We start from the raw sequence: 24,306 nt of genomic DNA, 5'->3' as shown, positions 1-24,306 counted from the left end.
GGACTCACCTCGCGTCCTGCTGATCACTTAGATTCCACCTACACCTGCCTAACTAACCCAGAAAACCACCAGAAGACTAGCATAACTGAGTCTCCAGAGCCAAGCGCAGACGAGAGGCCCATGGAAGAGGGTAGGAAGGGCAGAGAGGCGGTGCGTGCTCCACGCACTGCCAGGAGGGAGCCGGGGCGGAGGGGCGGCTCGCCGGCCAAGCAGAGCGACCCAGTCTGGCTTGCAAAAGCGGAGAGGCCGGACAGAGTGTGTTCCGACAGCAAGCGCGACTTAGCATCTGGGAGGTCATAAGTTAACAGCTGTGCTCGGAAAGCGGGAAGGCTGGAGGACAAAGGGAGGGAGAGTTGCTGAGCCCGGGGATGACAGAGCTGTTTGCAGGGAACAAAGGCGCTTGCCAGCGCCATCTCCCTCGCCCATCCCCCAGCCAAAATCCCAAAGGGAACCAGTTCCTGCCAGGGAACTTGCTTGCTCCACGCAAACACCCAACGCTGTGCTTCTGCGGAGCCACCCCTCCGGCAGCCGGTCTGATTCCCTCCTGCTGCCACAGGGCCCCTCCTGAAGTGGATCACCTAAGGAGAAGCGAGCTAAGCCTGCCCCTCCTGCCCCCGTGCACCTTGCCTACCCACCCCAGCTAATACGCCAGATCCCCAGCACCACAAGCCTGGCAGTGTGCAAGGAGCCCAGACGGGCCACGCCACTCCACAGTGAATCCCGCCCCTAGAGGAGGGGAAGAGAAGGCACACACCAGTCTGACTGTGGCCCCAGCGGTGGGCTGGGGCAGACATCAGGTCTGACTGCGGCCCCGCCCACCAACTCCAGTTATACACCACAGCACAGGGGAAGTACCCTGCAGGTCCTCACCACTCCAGGGACTATCCAAAATGACCAAACGGAAGAATTCCCCTCAAAAGAATCTCCAGGATATAACAACAGCTAATGAACTGATCAAAAAGGATTAAAATAATATAACAGAAAGTAAATTTAGAATAATAGTCATAAAATTAATCGCTGGGCTTGAAAAGAGTATAGAGGACAGCAGAGAATCTCTTGCTACAGAGATCAAGGGACTAAGGAACAGTCAGGAGGAGCTGAAAAATGCTTTAAACGAGATGCAAAATAAAATGGAAATGACCACGGCTCAGATTGAAGAGGCAGAGGAGAGAACAGGTGAACTAGAAGATAAAATTATGGAAAAAGAGGAAGCTGAGAAAAAGAGAGATAAAAAAATCCAGGAGTATGAGGGGAAAATTAGAGAACTAAGTGATACACTAAAAAGAAATAATATATGCATAATTGGTATCCCAGAGGAGGAAGAGAGAGGGAAAGGTGCTGAAGGGGTACTTGAAGAAATAATAGCTGAGAACTTCCCTGAACTGGGGAAGGAAAAAGGCATTGAAATCCAAGAGGCACAGAGAACTCCCTTCAGACGTAACTTGAATCGATCTTCTGCATGACATATCATAGTGAAACTGGCAAAATACAAGGATAAAGAGAAAATTCTAAAAGCAGCAATGGATAAACGTGCCCTAACAAATAAAGGGAGACCTATAAGACTCGTGACTGATCTCTCTTTTGAAACTTGGCAGGCCAGAAAGGATTGGCAGGAGATCTTCAATGTGTTGAACAGAAAAAAAAATATGCAGCCGAGAATCCTTTATCTGCAAGTCTGTCATTCAGAATAGAAGGAGAGATAAAGGTCTTCCCAAACAAACAAAAACTGAAGGAAATCGTCACCACGAAACCAGCCCTACAAGAGATCCTAAGGGGGATCCTGTGGGACAAAGTACCAGAGACATCGCTACAAGCATAAAACATACAGACATCACAATGACTCTAAACCCGTATCTTTCTATAATAACACTGAATGTAAATGGATTAAATGTGCCAACCAAAAGACATAGGGTATCAGAATGGATAAAAAAACAAGACCCATCTATTTGCTGTCTACAAGAGACTCATTTGAGACCTGAGGACACCTTTAGATTGAGAGTGAGGGGATGGAGAACTATTTATCATGCTACTAGAAGCCAAAAGAAAGCTGGAGTAGCCATACTTATATCAGACAAACTAGACTTTAAATTAAAGGCTGTAACAAGAGATGAAGAAGGGCATTATATAATAATTACAGGGTCTATCCATCAGGAAGAGGTAACAATTATAAATGTCTATTCGCCGAATACTGGAGCCCCCAAATATATAAAACAATTACTCATAAACATAAGCAACCTTATTGATAAGAATGTGGTAACTGCAGGGGACTTTAACACTCCACTTATAGAAATGGATAGATCATCTAGACACACGGTCAATAAAGAAACAAGGGCCCTGAATGATACATTGGATCAGATGGACTTGACAGATATATTTAGAACTCTGCATCCCAAAGCAACAGAATATACTTTCTTCTCGAGTGCACATGGATCATTCTCCAAGATAGATCATATACTCGGTCACAAAACAGCCCTTCATAAGTATACAAGAATTGAAATCATACCATGCATACTTTCAGACCACAATGCTATGAAGCTTGAAATCAACCACAGGAAAAAGTCTGGAAAACCTCCAAAAGCATGGAGGTTAAAGAACACCCTACTAAAGAATGAGTGGGTCAACCAGGCAATTAGAGAAGAAATTAAAAAATATATGGAAACAAATAAAAATGAAAATACGACAATCCAAACGCTTTGGGATGCAGCGAAGGCAGTCCTGAGAGGAAAATACATTGCAATCCAGGCCTATCTCAAGAAACAAGAAAAATCCCAAATACAAAATCTAACAGCACACCTAAAGGAAATAGAAGCAGAACAGCAAAGGCACCCTAAACCCAGCAGAAGAAGAGAAATAATAAAGATCAGAGCAGAAATAAACAATATAGAATCTAAAAAAAACTGTAGAGCAGATCAATGAAACCAAGAGTTGGTTTCTTGAAAAACTAATCAAAATTGACAAACCTCTAGCCAGGCTTCTCAAAAAGAAAAGGGAGATGACTCAAATAGATAAAAATCATGAATGAAAATGGAATGATTACAACCAATCCCTCAGAGATACAAACAATTATCAGGGAATACTATGAAAAATTATATGCCAACAAATTGGACAACCTGGAAGAAATGGACAAATTCCTAAACACCCACACTCTTCCAAAACTCAATCAGGAGGAAATAGAAAGCTTGAACAGACCCATAACCAGCGAAGAAATTGAATCGGTTATCAAAAATCTCCCAACAAATAAGAGTCCAGGACCAGATGGCTTCCCAGGGGAGTTCTACCAGACGTTTAAAGCAGAGATAATACCTATCCTTCTCAAGCTATTCCAAGAAATAGAAAGGGAAGGAAAACTTCCAGACTCATTCTATGAAGCCAGTATTACTTTGATTCCTAAACCAGACAGAGACCCAGTAAAAAAAGAGAACTACAGGCCAATATCCCTGATGAATATGGATGCAAAAATTCTCAATAAGATACTAGCAAATCGAATTCAACAGCGTATAAAAAGAATTATTCACCAAGATCAAGTGGGGTTCATTCCTGGGCTGCAGGGCTGGTTCAACATTCGCAAATCAATCAACGTGATACACCACATTAATAAAAGAAAAGATAAGAACCATATGATCCTGTCAATCGATGCAGAAAAGGCCTTTGACAAAATGCAGCAACCTTTCTTAATAAAAACCCTTGAGAAAGTTGGGATAGAAGGAACATACTTAAACATCATAAAAGCCATTTATGAAAAGCCCACAGCTAACATCATCCTCAATGGGGAAAAACTGAGAGCTTTTTCCCTGAGATCAGGAACATGACAGGGATGCCCACTCTCACCGCTGTTGGTTAACATAGTGTTGGAAGTTCCAGCATCAGCAATCAGACAGCAAAAGGAAATCAAAGGCATCAAAATTGGCAAAGAGGAAGTCAAGCTTTCGCTTTTTGCAGATGACATGATATTATACATGGAAAATCTGATAGACTCCACCCAAAGTCTGCTAGAACTGATACATGAATTCAGCAAAGTTGCAGGATACAAAATCAATGTACAGAAATCAGTTGCAGTCTTATATACTAACAATGAAGTAACATAAAGACAAATAAAGAAACTGATCCCATACACAATTGCACCAAGAAGCATAAAATACCTAGGAATAAATCTAACCAAAGATGTAAAAGATCTGTATGCTGAAAACTATAGAAAGCTTATGCAGGTAATTGAAGAAGATATAAAGAAATGGAAAGACATTCCCTGCTCATGGATTGGAAGAATAAATATTGTCAAAATGTCAATACTACCCAAAGCTATCTACACATTCAATGCAATCCCAATCAAAATTGCACCAGCATTCTTCTCGAAACTAGAACAAGCAATCCTAAAATTCATATGGAACCACAAAAGGCCCCGAATAGCCAAAGTAATTTTGAAGAAGACCAAAGCAGGAGGCATCACAATCCCAGACTTTAGCCTCTACTTCAAAGCTGTCATCATCAAGACAGCATGGTATTGGCACAAAAACAGACACATAGACCAATGGAATAGAATAGAAACCCAGAACTAGACCACAAACGTATGGCCAACTCATCTTTGACAAAGCAGGAAAGAACATCCAATGGAAAAAAGACAGTCTCTTTAACAAATGGTGCTGGGAGAACTGGACAGCAACATGCAGAAGGTTGAAACTAGACCACTTTCTCACACCATTCACAAAAATAAACTCAAAATGGATAAAGGACCTGAATGTGAGACAGGAAACCATCAAAACCCTAGAGGAGAAAGCAGGAAAAGACCTCTCTGACCTCAGCCGTAGCAATCTCTTCCTCGACACATCCCCAAAGGCAAGGGAATTAAACGCAAAAATGAATTACTGGGACCTTATGAAGATAAAAAGCTTCTGCACAGCAAAGGAAACAACCAACAAAACTAAAAGGCAACCAACGGAATGGGAAAAGATATTTGCAAATGACATATTGGACAAAGGACTAGTATCCAAAATAAATTTCATATATTGAAAAAAAAAAAGAAGAAAAAACATTTATTTCTAGGATATGGTTATTTTTTGAAATTTATTGTCAAATTGGTTTCTATACAACACCCAGTGCTCATTCCAAAAGGTGCCCTCCTCAATACCCATCACCCACCCTCTCCTCCCTCCCACCCCCCATCAACCCTCAGTTTGTTCTCAGTTTTTAAGAGTCTCTTATGCTTTGGCTCTCTCTCACTCTAACCTCTTTTTTTTTTCTTCCCCTCCCCATGGGTTTCTGTTAAGTTTCTCGGATCCACATAAGAGTAAAAACATATGGTAGGATATGGTTATTTTAAACAGAGTGAAAAAGACTCCAATGTGGATATCAAATATGAAAATAGTTTCCTTATGTCTGAAAGAGCACCCTGAAAGTTATTTCACAATTGTCTCCTCTAATTATATATTCCAAGGTGTACAATCTTTTTAACCCTTTACTATTTTTACCCCTTTGCTTTTCTAATCCTTTAATATTGTATTACACCAGTTAAAATATTAAGTAAACCAAAAATATGGCCACTGAATCAAAGACTCAGATTCTACCAAAAAGTGCCTCAAATCCTCCAAATACATCCAAATGTATTTTAAGATAATTTTATGATTAAGTAATGGGACAATTTTAAATTATCAACTCAGACTCATTAACAAATGAAAATGACCCAACTCACAACCAGTAATGAAAAGAAAGGTTATTGTGATACTGTATCATATTAATATTGTATTGCTTTTCTACTCTTTTCTCATCACTGTTAAGGAAAAATATTTTCCAGTATTGTTCAATTTTGAACAATAAAGTGATACTCCCAAAAAGGGGAGTAGAGATCGAGGACAGGGATATTAGCAATAAATCTGTATGGTCATTCATTCTAGGAATTGGAGAAATTATAATCTTTTGTTTTATTTTGGAGAGAGAGGATATGGTTATCAATGGAAATTGGTAAGTAGTGTTTGTCTCTGATTTCAAATAAAATCTCTAAATCTATTCTCTCTTCTTCCAATCCATTTTCTCATTTTCTTGATTATTTTATCCTACTCCCTTGTTTTTAATCAGAACTCAAAATCTAAGGTTATTTTAGTATTATCCACTTTTGCTCTTATATTTAAAATGTGTATTTTTTAAGTTTATTTATTTATTTTGAGGGAGAGAGACAGAGAGAGAGAGTGAGAGCATGAGCAGAGGAGGGCAGAGAGAGAAGGACAGAGAGAATCCCAAGCAGGCTTCATGCTATTAGCACAGAGCCTGACACGGGGCTAGCAGTCAGGAACTGTGAGATTATGAGCTGAAATCAACAGTTGGATGCTTAACTGACTGAGCCACCCAGGAGCCCCCAAAATGTCTTCAGATTTTTGTTTCATAGCCATATGAGTTTCCTAGCTAGTCATTTGCACAATACTTCTATTTTTTGATAATAACAACTAAGGAAAAATACTACCCAAGCCATATGAAGTGAAGCTATTTAGTCTTTCAAGAAGGATACTAATGTTGAAAATTCATTAAGGTTATAAAATAGATTATTAAACCTATATAAGACTTCAAAGTGCTCTATTCCCTGTAGCATGTTTTGCTTTTCTATACATAATGGAAAATATTTAAAATATCATTTATCCATTCATGAACATAATTAATTATTTAAGTTGCCATCCACACTGTGTTTGTCATGTACCACAGAAAATTGTGTCTTTTGAGTGGTCAGCAATAACTAAAAGCAAATAAAACATTGTAGTATCTAGGTATAGCCAGAATTACACGAAAGTATTGGCTAGTGGAAAGAGAATCAACGCTATGACTTCATGTTAAATTCAACCTACAGATCGGAGCTTACATAAAAGACCAAAATAACTGTTAATACTTACTGAGGCTGGTTTGACAGTAAAACAGTTCAAGTCACCCAAGTTGTAAAAAGAAAATGTATGGCATCTCTTTAATTAGAGTTTAAATCTGCTCGTCTTGATGCAGTAATAAACTGAGAAACACCAGGTCATATGCTCTTTTGGAAGACAGCGATTTGTACATAATACATGTGGCCCTTTCTGATTCAAGGCCTGATTCTGGCTCCTGCTTCTGAAACACAATGTTTCATTTTAATAAAAAATACATTACTGCAGTAAGATAAGGTCATCAGCTGTTAAGTGTAATGCAATTTCTGTAATAAAATTAATTTTATAGCCCTTATAAAAGACTTTATGTGGGTTAAATACGTTAAATTACTAGCTAAAAACTCTTCCTTAGAACGCATAAATGAAGCACCCCCACCCTCCATAAAAAGAATGCATATACTGTAAAATGTCAGTACGATTCTTTATGACCTCAATTCTTTGTGATATTCTAAAATGCCTGCTAGAGTCAACTACAGGCTAATATGGACTTTTTTGGCCACAGGGACAGACGATTTATTTGCTGGTATTTCAGAACTAAAAACAGTTGTGCTAGTGAAAACCCTGTGCAATTCCCTTATAGGTCATCTACTTCTGGACAGCAATTCAGACACAAAAAAAAATCGGATACATGGGTATCGACTTATAAAACCCCAAGTTAATTATCCAGCAAATGAACACCTTTAATCTCAAATGTATGCTGAGATTTACTGTTGAATGACAGTAAAGGAGCTACAAACCACTCCTATCTATAACCAATGGGGGTAAGATGGTCATCACACAAAAGAGGGCAACATATTATTGGTAAAATGTACATATAAACATTAATCCAATAACCCCTTTGCTTTGTAAAGCATTTTCAATATGAGGTATTTCCTAACTCATAAATGATTTAGAACTGGCCCAGAATTTAAAATCAGACAGCTTTGAAGGCGAATCTTCAGCTCTTCAACCAACTAATTATGTAAGATCCAAGGCAAGTTATTTAACCTTTCCTATCCTGTTTTAGCATTTGTTCTTTAAATAAGTGTAAGAACAGTGGCCTCATAGTCCTATTATCAGACTTAAACATAACAATAATACAGAATTCTTGGCATTAAGGCTGGCCTTCATAGGTATAAAATGAATGCACTTTCCTTCTGATTTTATTCCCTTCTGATTTTACTCCCTTTCCATCAGTCGATGGAAGAGCTATTGAGGGCAGAGAAATGATCAGGTTTTAGATGCATTTTTGTCAACATTATTGGGCTAAAGTAGAGAATCACTGAGGCAAGGGAGTGGTACTTGACTAAACATGTAATCACATTATATAAAATGTTACATTAAATTCATTCTTACTAATAAATTTTAAATTTGTTTTCCAAGTAGCAAGTTGAGGCTCTCTGATACTTTTAATAGCTAAAGCAGCAATCCTACCAAGAAAATAGGAAATGTCATTAAGAGATCTGTTTTTACTGCTCCTCTCACTTAACTTTGGACACAAGTTACAAGCAAAGTGACAGCATTCACAAACTAATCGTTGTATAAATGATGCTCAGATATTCTCTATCCTTAATCTTGTAACATCTAGTCTGCCGCTATAACTAAGCTCCCCAGTCTTCTGGTAATAAACCCACATTCTTCTTTCTGCCGTGGTCATTCTCAGCCACTGAAGCTACTCACTCTTAAACATGGATGAGCCACCGGGAAGCAGCTCAGACACAGAAAGATGCATGATGGAGTTGGACACCAACACCATGATTCCAGAAGACTGGGGGCAAGATCGTGCAGAGGCAAGATGTGCCATTTCAGTGAGGAATTCAGTAGGATAAACATGACCCAGCTCATAAACTAGCCCTTGTGTCTGTCTCTTCTACTTTTATTCATGTTCACTCCCTCTGGCTAGGTCCCTCTTTTCAGATATGTATTTTTAATGAATATGAAAAACTCTATTGTCACATATTACGTTAACTTATATAAAATTAGCATAATTTCATTAACCTTTGCTTAAAGGAGCAACTTATTTTCAGAATCTTACAGGTACAATTTTACCATTTCATTGATCTTTAACTTATTTTTATATCTTTTCTCCATATGCCTTAAAGGGCCATGCCTGAAATGGAGCATTTTTTTTTCTCCATTAAAATAAAGTAGCAAATTTGGGATATTTCCTTTTGTGTATTATTTATGTTGATTATTTTATTTGCAACAGTCTCATTTTTTTTTTTACTTTATACAAATTCCTCCAGTTTTATAACAATATTTAATCTAACACATTAATTAGTACACCTCAGTTAGTTTGCTTTATTCTCTCATTTTTACTCATAATCATCTTGTTTTTTCTAATAATAAATTAAGGAAGAAATATGCTCCTGTACCTTTATCCATCTCTTTTCCAGTTTGTTTAGTCACTTCTCTTAAGAGGCAAAATATTAATCTGGTTAATGTAGTACCAATACATGGGCTCTATTAATTAGTGGCAGGCTCCCTTCAAATTAAAAAAAAAAAAAAACATGAGCAGGGGCGCCTGGGTGGCTTGGTCGGTTAAGCGTCCGACTTCGGCTCAGGTCATGATCTCACAGTCCGTGAGTTCGAGCCCCGCGTCAGGCTCTGTGCTGACAGCTCAGAGCCTGGAGCCTGTTTCAGATTCTGTGTCTTCCTCTCTCTGACCCTCCCCCGTTCATGCTCTGTCTCTCTCTGTCTCAAAAATAAATAAACGTTAAAAAAAAATTAAAAAAAACATGAGCAGCCAATGGGATTCTCCTTTTGTTCTGTTGCCTGACATTGTGAATTAAGGAGCTTTTTCCTTGGTTCCTTTTATTTCTCCATGCAGCAGAGTCAAGATGTTAAGCCGGGGCTTGACTTCAACAACCCCTGACATTTTTTCTAATGACTTAGAAGGGGAGTAATGCCCTATTCATCGGCCTTAAACCCCAACTTTGTATATCTATCTGGCTTCAACAGAAAGACCATGTTAGAGGATAAGTTCAAGACAATATACCAAATAGAAGTGTTTTTATTTGTACTTATTTTTGAAATGTTTATTCATTTACTTACCTAGAGATAGTGAGTGGGGTCAGAGAGACAGGGAGAGAGAGAATCCCAAGCAGATTCTGCTCTGTCGGCCCAGAGCCTGACATGGGGCTCAAACTCACAAACCGTGAAATCATGACCTGAGCTGAAATCAAGAGTCTGATCCTCAACAAACCGAGCCACCCATAAAAATGTTTTTAAAAGAAAAAGTTTAGTGCTCACTTCAGCAGCACATGTACCAAAAGAGAAAGTTTATTCACATTTGTCAGGACATTGTTTACCTCTCTAGTTGCACCTATGTGATTTATTTTTATAAAATAATAACTTATAAGGACTTTCAATTTTCTAACTACCTGGATTGATATTAATTCATGGCTCACCTATAAGAACTAATATCCCAGATGTCTTTGACTATGCTACAAATTAATTGAGTATTATTCAGTTTGTATATAAGTGTCCTCTTTTTAATGTGCTTAATTTTTCAGTTAATTTAACATTTTAATGAAGAAAAATGCTCATACTAAATATTTTGCAAATAAATGACAGGCTTAGTTTTTGAAACATCTCCAATGTTTTGAAATTATTAAAGGCATGCATTTGAGATAAAAATGCTGGACTTAATTAGGAAGGACAACCTCCTTCACATTGAGCAAAGTATTGGAACAATAAGCAGATCAGTCCTATCACCCCCATCCCAACAGCGAGTTCAAAAAGGAAAATAAAACAAGATACAAAAATAATAGCCTACAGGGGAATACTGAAAGATTGCTATATCAAAGTATAAGAATGTTTAATATATATCACATCATCAGTCCTGGGATATAGATTCTATTATTGATTTCATATAACAAATGAGGAAACAGGTCTGAATAGATAAAGAGACAAAGGTCAGTCATTTACCATTTAGTTCTAGTTGCCTCTGAAGCCTGCCTACATTCCTTCACCAAAGTTCCTTTAAGCACTGTTTGAGACCATTGCCATATATGTATTTTTTTTTATATTTCCTTAGCTCTTTATCAGAACTGTCTTAATAAATCTTCAGTAGAATTATAATGTTTTTATTTTAAGAATAAATATGACATGAAAAAGCATTATTTCTGAATAGCAGCATAAGCCATAATATGAAGTGTTCTGATCCTAGGGGAGTTGGTATGACAAAGGGTCTTAAACAAAACCAAACTTTCATCTAGTCTAGAATTATATATACATGTTTCATGGGAATTTCATGGAATTTCTAGATTATGATCCAAGTTTCTAAGTTGTCTGTCTTTATTAATTATCTAGGAGCATAAATAAAGGAAACATCTTATTGAATTAACCGGTTATTATATCTTTAAGTTTTGTTTAATATTTATCCTAGCAAAAAAAAATCAATTTAGATGCAGTATTAGCTATGCTTTGTAACAGTGCTCTACAAAATAGAAGGAAAAGATGAAAAGGTTTCTATACAATATTTTGAATCTCTTTTCCTGTATATCCTAAAGGAACTAAGAATTTGATGTGCCTCAAGGAAAAACAAAAATCCCAGAAAGATTTTTTTGTTCGTTTGTTTGAACATCTCCATCCTCAGAGATTAGATTTAAAAGCCAAGAAAAACTTTCTTAGATTATAGGGTTATAGAGCAAACCAATCTTTAAATCCACCAAAACACTGCTAGAATGCTAAAACACAATGTGTGTGAACAAATCACAAGTAATTTAAGAAACATCAATTTTGGTTTTTTGTTTTTTGGTTTTTTTTTTTTATGTCCTAAACCACTGGCTTATAAAGTATGAAAGGATGTGTATAACATAGATTTGAGAATATATACTGTAGATATGTCTATTAACAGATTTCCTTTGACATTGAATTATGTTCTCCAAAATAGTTTTGATTTTGTTTCGTGGGGTTTTTGCTGCACAAAGAAGAAAATGGGCAAAGCTAGACCCAACTACCAGAAAGAGGTATCAGTTTGAAATAAAAAATCTACAAATCTATGTCTTTTTCCATTCTTAAAAATAAGCTTTTCATTAATAAAATGTTAAACTCATTACAAATACATTTTGTTCCATTTTTATTAAACATTTTGTTTTCTTTCCTAAACTTGTAAATCATTAGTGGTATCACTATCAGTGTCTTCCAACTCTCTTGGTGAATTTAAATGGTAACTCCCTTCCTTAATTTATCTATGATCTCAAAAATTCCATTAAGAATGAGCAAATTGCTCACAAGGATGATATAAATCAAAGCAAGAACTTGTTTTTGAAGACTATCAAATCTTGACTAAAGAAATACTTTAAAAATATGAATATATCCTAAATGTTAAAAAGCACATAAAACCAGTTGAGATATAAATTTAAAAGGCAATTACATAGCATCAAGCCAGAAACCTAACTAGTTCATAATATTTTATATTTAATATAACATGTTGCAAATGATATAGTTACTACTGAGATAATGGCTTTTATAGGAAACTTGGTAGTAATTCAGTGAGATGTCAAAGCAGCAAGGAGGTCAAATTAATTTCTATGTCCTTCCATTTATCTGTGAAATTATGGGGGTTCCAATTAAAAGTGTTTCATGATAACCCAAAGAGCAAATTTTGACAAACATGAGATTTTAAGGAAGCTTTTATGATAAAACACTTTGAAATAAACAAAAACAGAATTATGAGAAGCAAGTGGTATTTATCTGAAGATTTTGAATGGGTTAAACTATCAACTCAGGGAAACTATATGTCCTAAAAAATGTAATTATGGTTGAAAACAAGTAAAATATTATGGCCAAATTAAAAATGTTAGTAATGTAGAAATTATGACTCATAAAATGCTGACTTTGACTCAGGGAATGCGACACTTAATTGGATGTATTACAAAAACTGGATGGCTGATGAGAAACTTGTAAGGTGCCACTTAGGCAAAATCTACTTGTTCCTGTGACATTAAGACTCCCAAATAATTTCAGATCCTAATAAAGTGACAACCTTCTTCTCTTTGAATTTAGCTTAGACTTACTCTTAGCTAACACCCTCAAATTTGTTCCTTGTTCTTAAGCAAGAGCTCACACTGAAAATCAACCCCAGGAAGAAATTTCTCTCAAGATTTTAGTGAAGGATGTTTACAAAGTTTTTAATGATCATAAAGGACACAATGTAGAAACTTTTGATGAGGTGGCATAAGTCAATTACATAAAACCCACCAAATAATAATAATAATTTCAGAAAGAAAGAACTGGTAATAAACCTTGATCCTGATTAAGAAACTCAAATTATAGGAGACTATGGCAATGTTCTATTGAGAGCTGATGGTGGCTTGGACAACTGTAGTATCAGTGTAAAATACCTCAATTCCATCTATGTTCAGTTTAAAAGTAGACTTTCAGGACTTCCTGATGGATTGAGAAAGGAACAAAAGAAAAATTACAGTTAAGGATGACTCCGTGGATTTGGGTTTAAATAATTAAACAATGAAATTAATTTACTGAGATGGGCAAGATTTTAGGGGTCCCAGGTTTTGGGGCAGAAGGTCAGATGGTCAATTGTGCAAATAATAATGTTGAGTTACTTATTATATTTTTAATGAAAATATCAACCAAGCAGTGTTATATATTATTCTGGAGTTCATCAGAGCAATGAAAATTGGAGATAAAAATTTAGAAGTTAGAAGTATACATATGAGAGTTAAGGCATGAGATCAACAAGGGACCGACTATGGGTAGAAGAAATAAGTGCCAGAATTTAGCTCTGTCATGCTGCCATTTAAAGATTGGAAAGATGGGAGATCAGAAAAGGAGCCTAAGAAGCAGCAGTTTATTTGGTAGGTAGAACCAGGAGTTTAATGCCCTGAAAACCAAATTGAAGAAAATTCTTGAAGAGGTGAATGATCACTCATGTCAACTGCTAAGAAAATGATAGAGACCTCAAGAATAAGGAGGTCAATGTTGCCCTTGGCAAGCATACTTTTTGAAAAGTAGCAAAGGAGAAAACAGATTAGGGAGGAACCTCCAAAAACTATGAAGAAAACTCTGAAGAAGAAAAACTATGAAGAAAACTCTGAAGAAAAACTCTGTACAGTGGGTACAGACTACTACCACAGGTTAGCTCTGGGAATCAGAGAAAGGATGAGACAGTACCTTGAGAGGTTGTGTGATGTGGAAAGGTATATCTGAAGAAAATTATTTGTTAAAAAGAGGAGAATTAATGATGCAGAAGAAAGGGGAAAGTTAGTGGAATAATGTTCTTGAGTTAGGTGAGAGATGATAGGATCTAGCTCACAAGTGGAAGGCTTGGTGTTCCCTATGGATACTATGGGCCTCTCAAAGCCTCTATCCACAGCAGCCAGAGTGAGTTTTTGCAGTCTAAGCCAGATCATGACACATGTCTAGTTAAACACTCTCCAGTGGCTTTCCATCCCATTCAAAGTAAAAGCCCGAGACACTACAGATGCCTACAAGAAATTACATAATCTAGCTCCATTATCTGTCTACCTCCTGTACTCTCACTGTCCTTCTGGCTCACTACAGCCCAGTCACACAAAACTTCTTGATCTTCCTTGAACACATCAGGCACTGCAAATCTTCCACCTACAAAGGCTTTGCTCTTAAATACTGTGATATGATGCACTGCTTCTCCTCTTTTCCTTTGGGTTTTTGCTTGAGTGTCACTGGCTTAGTGAGGCTTTTCTTGATCAGGCTATTTAAAACTGAAATTTGTATGCCCTACTCTCCCTTCCTCTCTCTCTGTTTTTTCTCCTTAGCACTTATCACCATATGACATATTACCTGTTTTATTTTCTATGTGACTGTCTTACTACACTAGAAGGTAGGGTCTAAGAAGACCAGGAATTTTGTGAACTGTTCATTGTTCTCTTATAAATCAGCTAAATCACTACTATAGCATTTAAATCAATCCATCACATATTGCATTCTCCTTAAGTTTGTTTAATAAATCAAAGAAATGAGGGGCGCCTGGGTGGCGCAGTCGGTTAGGCGTCCGACTTCAGCCAGGTCACGATCTCGCGGTCCGTGAGTTCGAGCCCCGCGTCAGGCTCTGGGCTGATGGCTGGGAGCCTGGAGCCTGTTTCCGATTCTGTGTCTCCCTCTCTCTCTGCCCCTCCCCCATTCATGCTCTGTCTCTCTCTGTCCCAAAAATAAATAAAAAACGTTGGAAAAAATAAATAAATAAATAAATAAATAAATCAATCAATCAAAGAAATGAAAGTTTAGGAATTAACCCCAAACACTGACTTTCTAATCCTTTGAAAATTCTGAACTTACCTAAGTGTAAAAATCCTAAAACACTGTGCGCTTAATGATAGTGCTTAAATTGAGGCAACAGGATGGACCTAGAGGATATTATGCTATGAGAACAAGTTGGATGAGAAAGACAAATACCACATGATTTCATGTGGAATATAAAAATCAAAACAAATGAAAAAACACACAAAAAGCAGAATCAGACCTAAAAACAGAGACCAAACTGGTGGTTACCAGAGGGGAGTGGGGTGGAAGATAGACAAAACGGGTAAAGAGGAGTAAAGAAACAGGCTCCCAGTTATGGAATGAATAAGTCATGGGAATAAAAGGCACAGCATAGAGAATACAGTCAATGGTACTGTAATTGGGTTGTATAGTAACAGATGGTAGTATTATTCCTCTTACATGAGTTGTATTACTCCTAAGACAATAGCTCATTTATAATTAATATTTTATTTTGGACTTTGATATTTTGTAAAACTAAATAAGTTTATTTGGTAAAATATTATAAAAGAAATAATTTTGAATTTCCATATGCATTATCCATTCTAAGATACAAATTTGTGTCAAAACTCTAGACTTGATTGAGACTATATGCTGACTCATCATTTCAATGCAGATGTGGAAGAATAATCTCAATGCTCTGTAAAATAGAGTGATTTATTGGCATGTCATGCTATTTGTTGTATGATATGATAAATATAATATGGCTCATCATTTCATTATATATATATATATATGTATATATATATATATATATTGTAATGGATTATTAAAGTGATAAAATCTAGTGGCAGAAATACAATGACCTCATATCACTTCGTACAAAAACTAGATGATAAACTGTGCCTTCAATAGAGGCTGTTATTACCTTAGAATGACCTAAAGTGAGGATTCTTGAAGCACAAAGCAAAAAAATAATAATAACTCTAATTCCAATTTGTAGGTTTCCGTTGAAAACACTGATTAAGGACCCTTGTTGAGAGTGTCCTTGACTAATACAAGAATATGTAATGATTACAACTTGGGCACTCATGTGATAGACAGGTTTTCTTTTATTTTTTTTTTTTTAAGGTTTTATTTACTTTTGAGAGAGAGAGATAGAGTGCGAGTGGGGAAGGGGCAGAGAGCAAGGGAGACACAGAATCCGAAGCAGGCTCTAGGCTCCAAGCTGTCAGCACAGAGCCCAATGTGGGGCTTGAAACCACGAACTGTGAGATCATGACCTGAGCCAAAGTTGGTCGCTTCAAAGACAGGCGCCCCATAAACAAGTTTTCTTTATAAAGACTATTCCTTGCAAAGTTAGTCTAAAATATTTACAGACATTTGGCGTTAAATGAATCAATGTGCCCAAGTAAAATTTCAATGTACATCATGCATAGAGACATGCGTGTTAGGTTTCTGATGCTTTTATACCTAGAACTAGCTAAAGATATTGTTTCTTATAGTGGAGAAATGGCAAAATTAGTGGCTAGTGACCATTTGTACAGATTTAGAAGAATGCTATTATGCAACAAAATGTTCATACCTTTAAAAACAATAACAACAAGGGCGCCTGGGTGGCTTAGTCAGTTGAGCGTCCGACTTCAGCTCAGGTCATGATCTCGCAGTCCGTGAGTTCAAGCCCCACATCAGGCCCTGTGCTGGTAGCTCGGAGCCTGGAGCCTGCTTCAGATTCTGTGTCTCCTTCTCTCTCTGCCCCTCCCCTGCTCATGCTCTGTCTCTCACTCTCAAAAATGAATAAATGTTAAAAAAATTAAAATTTTTTTTAAAAACAATAACAACAATGATTCCTCACTGTCCAGTTTTTAAAGAAGCCATTTCTGTATTTCTCTTTCTTAGAATTGTCAATTCGCCTCAAATTGTTTATCAAATCTCAAGAATAAGCTCAAGTCAAGAATGACTATTTTACAATGAAACAAAAATAAATATGTTTTATATTTCTAACATGTGCCAACAGTGATCTGTTTAAAGCACTTTAAAATAAAAATATTTATAACATATTGTAAACATTTATAAACATGTAAATGTTTATTTATAACATAAAAACATATTTTTAACATAAAAATGTTTATTTATTTTGAGAGAGAAAGAGAGTACACATTCAAGTGGAGGAGAAGCAGACAGAGAGGGAGAAAGAGAATCCCAAGCAGGCTCTGTACTGTCAGCACCAGCCCGATGAGGGGGCGCGACACGCGGGGGCTCAGTCTCAGGAACCTGTGCAATCATGACCTGAGCTAAAATCAAGAATCTGATGCTTAACCAACTGAGCCATCCTTAAAGTACTTTTTTGAAGGAAATTTAATTAACTTGGAAAATGACAGGATGGTGGGCAGACAGTAATGAAATCATTGGGCCATACATTATTTAGTTTCCTGTTCTAACTTCTTATCAAAATGTATTTAATAGCTGCTTTTCCTTCATGTTTTTCCCGAAGTTGTTTAAACTTATCTGTATAAATATATACATACATAACTATACACTTGTGATAAAGATATATGCACAATAAAAATTCACATCTTTACCAAATTATGTCATAGAATATTTGATATAAAATTTGGGAAAACTGACATTAATAGGTACATGTTTCCTTTAAAATATCTCAGCTGTATTGTGGTTTTATAATGTATTACTATTTCAGACCAGAAAATTGTATTTTTTTCAGAAGACTATATTTTGCATAAAAAGATATCTGCTTCAAATTAAAAGACCTGATTGAGATGTAGCTATATTTCCTAATATAATTAAAGTAATGGTTAGATATTTTTTTCTTATTATTTTTAAAGGTTAGAAAGCTAATCATACCATAGTAGTCAGTTAAATTCTAAATCATCAATAAATTGCCTTTAAATGTGGTTATCAAAAGACAAAAACATAATTCTCTAATAGTAGTGTTACCACCCACTAGCCTGACCTGGAGTGTGAGGGCCTATGACAGTTCTCCTGGATTTGTTTATTGCTGGTTCCTCCAACTTAGAGGCAGTGATTTAACTGGAAAAGACCAGAAGATTTTCAGTCAGACTTGCTGGGTAAAATTACTTCCTCGGCCACTTGTCAGCTCTGTGGCCTTCATCACGTGAATTAATTTTCTTTTGCTGTGCAATAGTTTTCCACAGTACAGGCTTCAAACAACCCAAATGTATTATCTTTAGCTTCTGTGGGTCAGGTTTGTAGGCATAGTTCCACTAGGTCCTCTGTTCAGGTCCTCACAGACTGAAATCAAGGTATTAGCCAGCCTGTAGTTCCCATCTGCAGCGTGGGGTCCTCTGTCAGACTCATTCAGATTGATGACAGAATTCAGCTCCTTTAAGGTGCAGGAATACTAGGCTCTGTTTCCTTGTGGGTTGTCGGCAAAAGTTGCTCTCAACTCTTACAGACTCTCCCTCAGGTCCTAGCCATGTGGTTCTCTCAAAATCTGGAAGTTGACTTCCCTGAAGCCAGCCTACCTATCTCCAGTCTGCTACAGAGGAGACTTACAGAATGTAAAATCATCTCAAGAGTGATTGTTCCATTACCAATGCCTTATAACCCAACTTATTCATATTCACACACACCCCACCCCTCTCTACCCAAGGGCAGGATATTACACAGGACATGCACACATAAGGCTTTTATAAAATTACTTATGTTGTCACAAATGTCCTAAATGACCTTTGTCAGGTTATACCTCAGTTTCCTTAACTGGAATAATCACGACACCTATCTCGAAAGTTTGATATGAAGGGAAATTAGCATATTAGGATTACTCCGCAAGTTACTTTGTGGTCATGACTGACAGTTGACAATCTTTGCACAGTTACCAATTTAGGTAATTCATTTCTTCTTTGAAGATTATAGTTAGAATTACCTTGAATAAACATAGTTAGGAATTAGATTTTCAATTGTTTAAATGAGCTGATATGTGACAGAATATAATCAAGCATCTAAGATGACTGAATCTAATGCTAATCAAAAGCTGACAGCAACTGATTTCTAACTTATGGGTAACAAATCACTTAGTTGAATTCTGATTATTATTTAAAAGCCCATGGAGGGGCGCCTGGGTAGCTCGGTCGGTTAAGTGGCCGCCTTCGGCTCAGGTCATGATCTCGCGGTCCGTGAGTTCGAGCCCCGCATCGGGCTCTGTGCTGACAGCTCAGAGCCTGGAGCCTGCTTCCGATTCTGTGTCTCCCTCTCTCTCTGCCCCTCCCCTGTTCATGCTCTGTCTCTCTCTGTCTCAAAAATAAAAATAAACGTTAAAAAAAATTTTTTTAAAAAAATAAAAGCCCATGGATACAAACCAGTATTGACGTGGGACATCAATTTCTCCCTGTCCCACTCCCTGTCCCAACATACATAATTTTTATAATCTTCCATTTCCTCTATTGTTTTCACTGCTCTTTTCCCACTTAAAGTTACATCAACTTGCAGGTTAGAAGTTATCAGGGGGAAAAATGAAATTCCTGCCGAGTCAAGAAATGAGGATGATCTAACAACCTCATAGTTCACATTGTTCATGCTTTTTGAACTGTACTTCTTTAACACAGTGCCCAGGTCTGAGAAAAGATTCACTTTAGGAAATCTCTAAGTTTAAAGCACAAATCCGTTTTCCTTTGCATCTAAAACACAGATGACTTCGTTTGAGATTTCAGTTTAGAGGGGAGATTCTTGAAGAAGGTGGTTATATTCAAACTCCATTTGGATGAGCGTCCCAGAGCACAGCAGAGAGACACCCAGCGTTTAGAAGCTGTGGGGGCAGACAGCTGAGCAGCAGTGCCCTGTTCCTGGGGTCAGCAGTAGGCTGGCTTGGACATTAGCAGTGGTAGCTTCCCCACCAGAGCAGCGTGGTGGAGAAATCTTATCGGTTGTAGGTGCACAATCTCCACATAAGGTTTTTTCTTATTGTTTGTTTATTTGTTTGTTTGCCTAAATAAAGTTTCTGGGAGCTACTAATAATCTTTTTTTTTTTTATTTTATTTTTTGTCTAGCCTAGCAAGGGAGAGCCTAATGAAGTTAGGTAGGGTAACTAAGAACCCCGAATAATATAAATTCCCAATGAGACAAAATCAGTTAGGCAAAAAGATGCTCATTGCAGTCCTATCAATTAGTGTGCTCCTTGTGGTCAAGTCTGTGTGTGAGCTGATAGGTGGGGAAGAGTTTAAGGAGGTACAAATGAACTCTAGTCCCAGTCCTACAGTCCCAATTCCCATATGGGCCTAGGTAAATCTCTATATCTCCGTCTGTTTTAGTTTCTTCCTGTCTAAAATGTAAAGCATAAGCTCAAAGTTGTCTAAAATCCAATCCAGTTTCACAAATCCATGGATCTAACATCAGGCCCCAAAGTATATGTTGCTGATCATAGTTTGAAAGAAAAATGTAAGGTTGAGTTTTATGAAATAGTCATCCTTGAATCTTCCTTCATACAAATAACACCTCCCTGGTAGGAGAAGAGAAAAGTTTGGGCTTAAAGTTGCCCTGGTACATTATTTTGCTAATGTTCTGAAACTTTATAGTTACTCTTATACCTGTGATTCTTGGGGCACCCGGGTGGCTTAGTTGGTTAAGCGTCTGACTCTTGATTTCAGCTCAGGTCACAATCTCATGGTCATGAGACTAAGCCCCCTGTGGGGCTCCACACTGAGTATGAACCCTGCTTAAGATCTCTGTCTCCACTCCTCCCCACTGCAACACGGGTATGAGTGTGCTCTCTCTCCCACTCTCAAAAAGAAAAAAAAAAAAAATAATTAATTAAATAAAATAAATTTGTACTTGTTATTCTTTGACAGTAACATTCGTGAAGTAGTGTGATACAGTAGTAAATTCTGCTAGAGTTCCTGATAAAAACTTAGGTTTCAATTTACACATTTAGGTACAATTTTATTTCACAAATTATTTCATAGTTGGTTTGGGTTATTTTATTAATATTTTTATTTCATTAATATTTTCATCACACTATTGCATCCAAAAAAATAAACAGGCCTTTCAAAATTTATTTTAACTTTTATTATTATTATTATTTTTGAGAGACAGAGTGTGTGCGGGGGAGGGGCAGAGAGACAGACAGACAGACAGACAGAATCCGAAGCAGGATCCAGGCTCTGAACTGTTAGCACAAAGCCTGATGCGGGGCTCGAACTCACGAGCTGTGAGATCATGACCTGAGCCGAAGTCGGACGCTCAACCACTGAGCCACACAGGCACCCCTCAAAATTTATTTTAGAAGCAGGTTTCGTTCTTGTGGTAGACAGAATAAGGTCATAATCCCCCCCATGCTCCATGATGCCCACATCTTAATCCTAATCTCTGAAAGCTGTTAGTGTGTTTGATTACATGGCAAAGGAGAAATAAGGTTGCTGATCAGGTGACCTCAAAATGGGGAGATTATCTCAAATGATCCTAGTGAATCCCATATAACCACAAGGGTCTTTAAGAATAGAAGAGAGAGACTGAATAAGAGTAAGAATCAGAGAGAAATGTGACTACAGAAGAAAGTCACAGAGAGATGTCATGTTGCTGGCTTTGAAGATAATAGAGGGCCATGGGCTAAGGGATGTAAGTGGTGACTAGGAACTGAAAAAGGAAAGGAACTAAACTCTCTCCTACATTGTCCAAAAAGCAATGCAGCACTGCTGATTCCTTGAAGTGTGCCCAAAGAGACCTGTATGGGACTTCTAACCTATAGAACTGTAAGACAATAAATCTTTGTGGTTTTTTTAGCCACCAAGCCACAAATGATTATTTGTGATACAATTCTTGAATGTGATTTTATTTTGTCTAGAAAAAAAAGTTTATAATGCTTCAGATTATACATTCAAAATTAGTGAGCATAAAGTTCCCTTATATAAAGACACTTTAAAAAAATTTTACTAGAATATGCCTCTACTATTAAATGATACTGTTAAATAATACCTTTGTGTTAAATATGGAAAATACAGGCAAGCAATACCCTGTTTTATTTCTAAATCCATGATGAGTCACAGATACAAGAATGTATTTAAAAGTAAAGATTCATTCAAAACTTAAGTAATACATTCTATAATAAAATTTGAATCTGAACAATGAGGCTATATTGAAAGAAATATAGAAAATTCAAATGGCTGAGCTGAAATGTAATGTGTTCCCTAATTACCCTAAGAGGTAGGATACAGGTGTTAAACACACACTTTATCTGGGTTATTCAGTGAAAGAATTCCAATTTCTTCCTCCCTCCCTTTTTCTTTCTTTCCTTCTTTCTTTCTTCCTTCCTTCCTTCCTTCTTCCCTCCCTCCCTTTCTTTCTTTCCTTTCTCTCTCTCTCTCTCTTTCTTTCTAGAATTATAGTTTCTAAAACTGGTTTTAGCAGGAAAAAAAATAACATCACAAATAACTGTGGCCTTTTCTAGGTGGCTGCAAACTATATTAGGGAAAATAAAACCCTCACATATAATGGAATTTTGCAAAAAAATACTGTCCTTGGGATGAAACTGTAGCAAGAATGTACTTCTAAAACTTCTAATATTGAAACATTAAATGATGCCCAAAATGGGAGTATATTAAATCAATTTTCATGGTTGGGGGAGGAATAGTTATGAGACAGCAAAGTTCAAGATTTCTTATTCTCTGTTATTTCACCATCTATAATAAATCAGTTTCCCAAGCTAGGAGGCACAGAAAATATCTGTTAATTTATCTTTCACACGACAAGAAAGAGAAGACTATTCCTGACTTGAAAAAATTTGAAATAGTCATACCATTGGTGTGACACTTTAAGCAAAAATTTGGAAGTTGTTATTTACAGTTGTAAAGGGACCCAAATTAGCCAGTAGCAGTCAGCTTTTGTTTACACTTCCAGTTATTAGGGATGAAAATCCTCAGTGGAAGTTGGCAGACAGGAATAGCGGCCAGCCTTAAAGATGACCAGTTTCCAAGGCAGCCATTTTTTTCCCGAAGACCAAAACAAACAAACAAACAAACAAACAAACAAACAAACAAAAAGGACAATTTGCCCAGCACTCATTAAAATAACTCACTCAAAGGTCATTTTATAAACCTTAGAGAGCTGGAGCAAGAAGAGTTTTATCATGTCCTGCAAAGTAATATATTTGTTAAAAGGCTATGGCTATGCATATGTTTATTTGTCGCAACTCTGTGTATGTATATGATAACATCCATGTTGTTTTCATCTGTTTCTGATGTATACAGAAAATTATTTGACTAGAAACAAGCAAAAAGATATTCTATTTATATATGAATAAGTATTCAGCATGGATGTGATTACTAATAACCATACCACAGATAGTTTTCAGATTGTAAGATCATGGACATGAATTATAGTTAAGATTAAATGATAATATTCAGCTATTCAAATCACAAGGTCTTACAAGAAGAATTAGTTTTCTAGCTTATTCTTTTGGAAAACATACCAAAGTGTTTTTTTATATATGATTTTTTAAATTTAAATATTTTTTTAATTTACCTCCTAGTTAGTTAGCATATAGTGCAATAATGATTTCAGGAGTAGAATCCATTGATTCATCCCCTACATATAACACCCAATGCTCATCCCAACAAGTGTCTTCCTTAACACCCATTGCCCATTTAACCTATTCCCCCACCCACAACCCCTCCAGTGCCCTCAGTTTGCTCTCTGTATTTAAGAGTCTCTTATGTTTTGCCCCTCTCCTTGCTTTTATATTATTTTTTGCTTCCCCAAAGTACTTTGATTGGGTAAAGTAATGTTTTAATCCCAGACAGTTTTATAGTAAAGAATTGCTCCTTTCTTATCTTGTAATGGTCCCTAACAAGTGGAAATTGTCACTCTATTTGAACAAGTGCATAAGTTCTGTAATTAAAAATGAGTTGCTTATGAAAAAGAGAATATTACATTTATAGGATAAAGTATTAGAAGCCTTAAATATATTGAGTAACAACTACAAGATCTGTTTTCCTTTAAAAAGAAAAAAAGTTCTATACAATGATTACAATTCTGAACTTTCTAATACTGCTCTCCTAAAATAATCTTACTGGATTTATTTTTCTACCTCACACATATTTCCTTTTTAATCATATCCCTTCACAAACACATGGTAAATGCAATGATTTATTGTACAGGATTTTTAACTACCTGTCTACATTTATGCTTTGGTGTTAAATCTATCATTCCTGACAAATATAGCTAAACAAAAACATTTGTTCGATGCATGAGATTAGGAACA

Source organism: Panthera uncia, chromosome C2 (assembly GCF_023721935.1).
Source record: "Panthera uncia isolate 11264 chromosome C2, Puncia_PCG_1.0, whole genome shotgun sequence".
Lineage (NCBI taxonomy): Eukaryota > Metazoa > Chordata > Mammalia > Carnivora > Felidae > Panthera > Panthera uncia.
The sequence above is the reverse complement of the archived record's forward strand: the minus strand, read 5'-3'. Positions refer to the sequence as shown.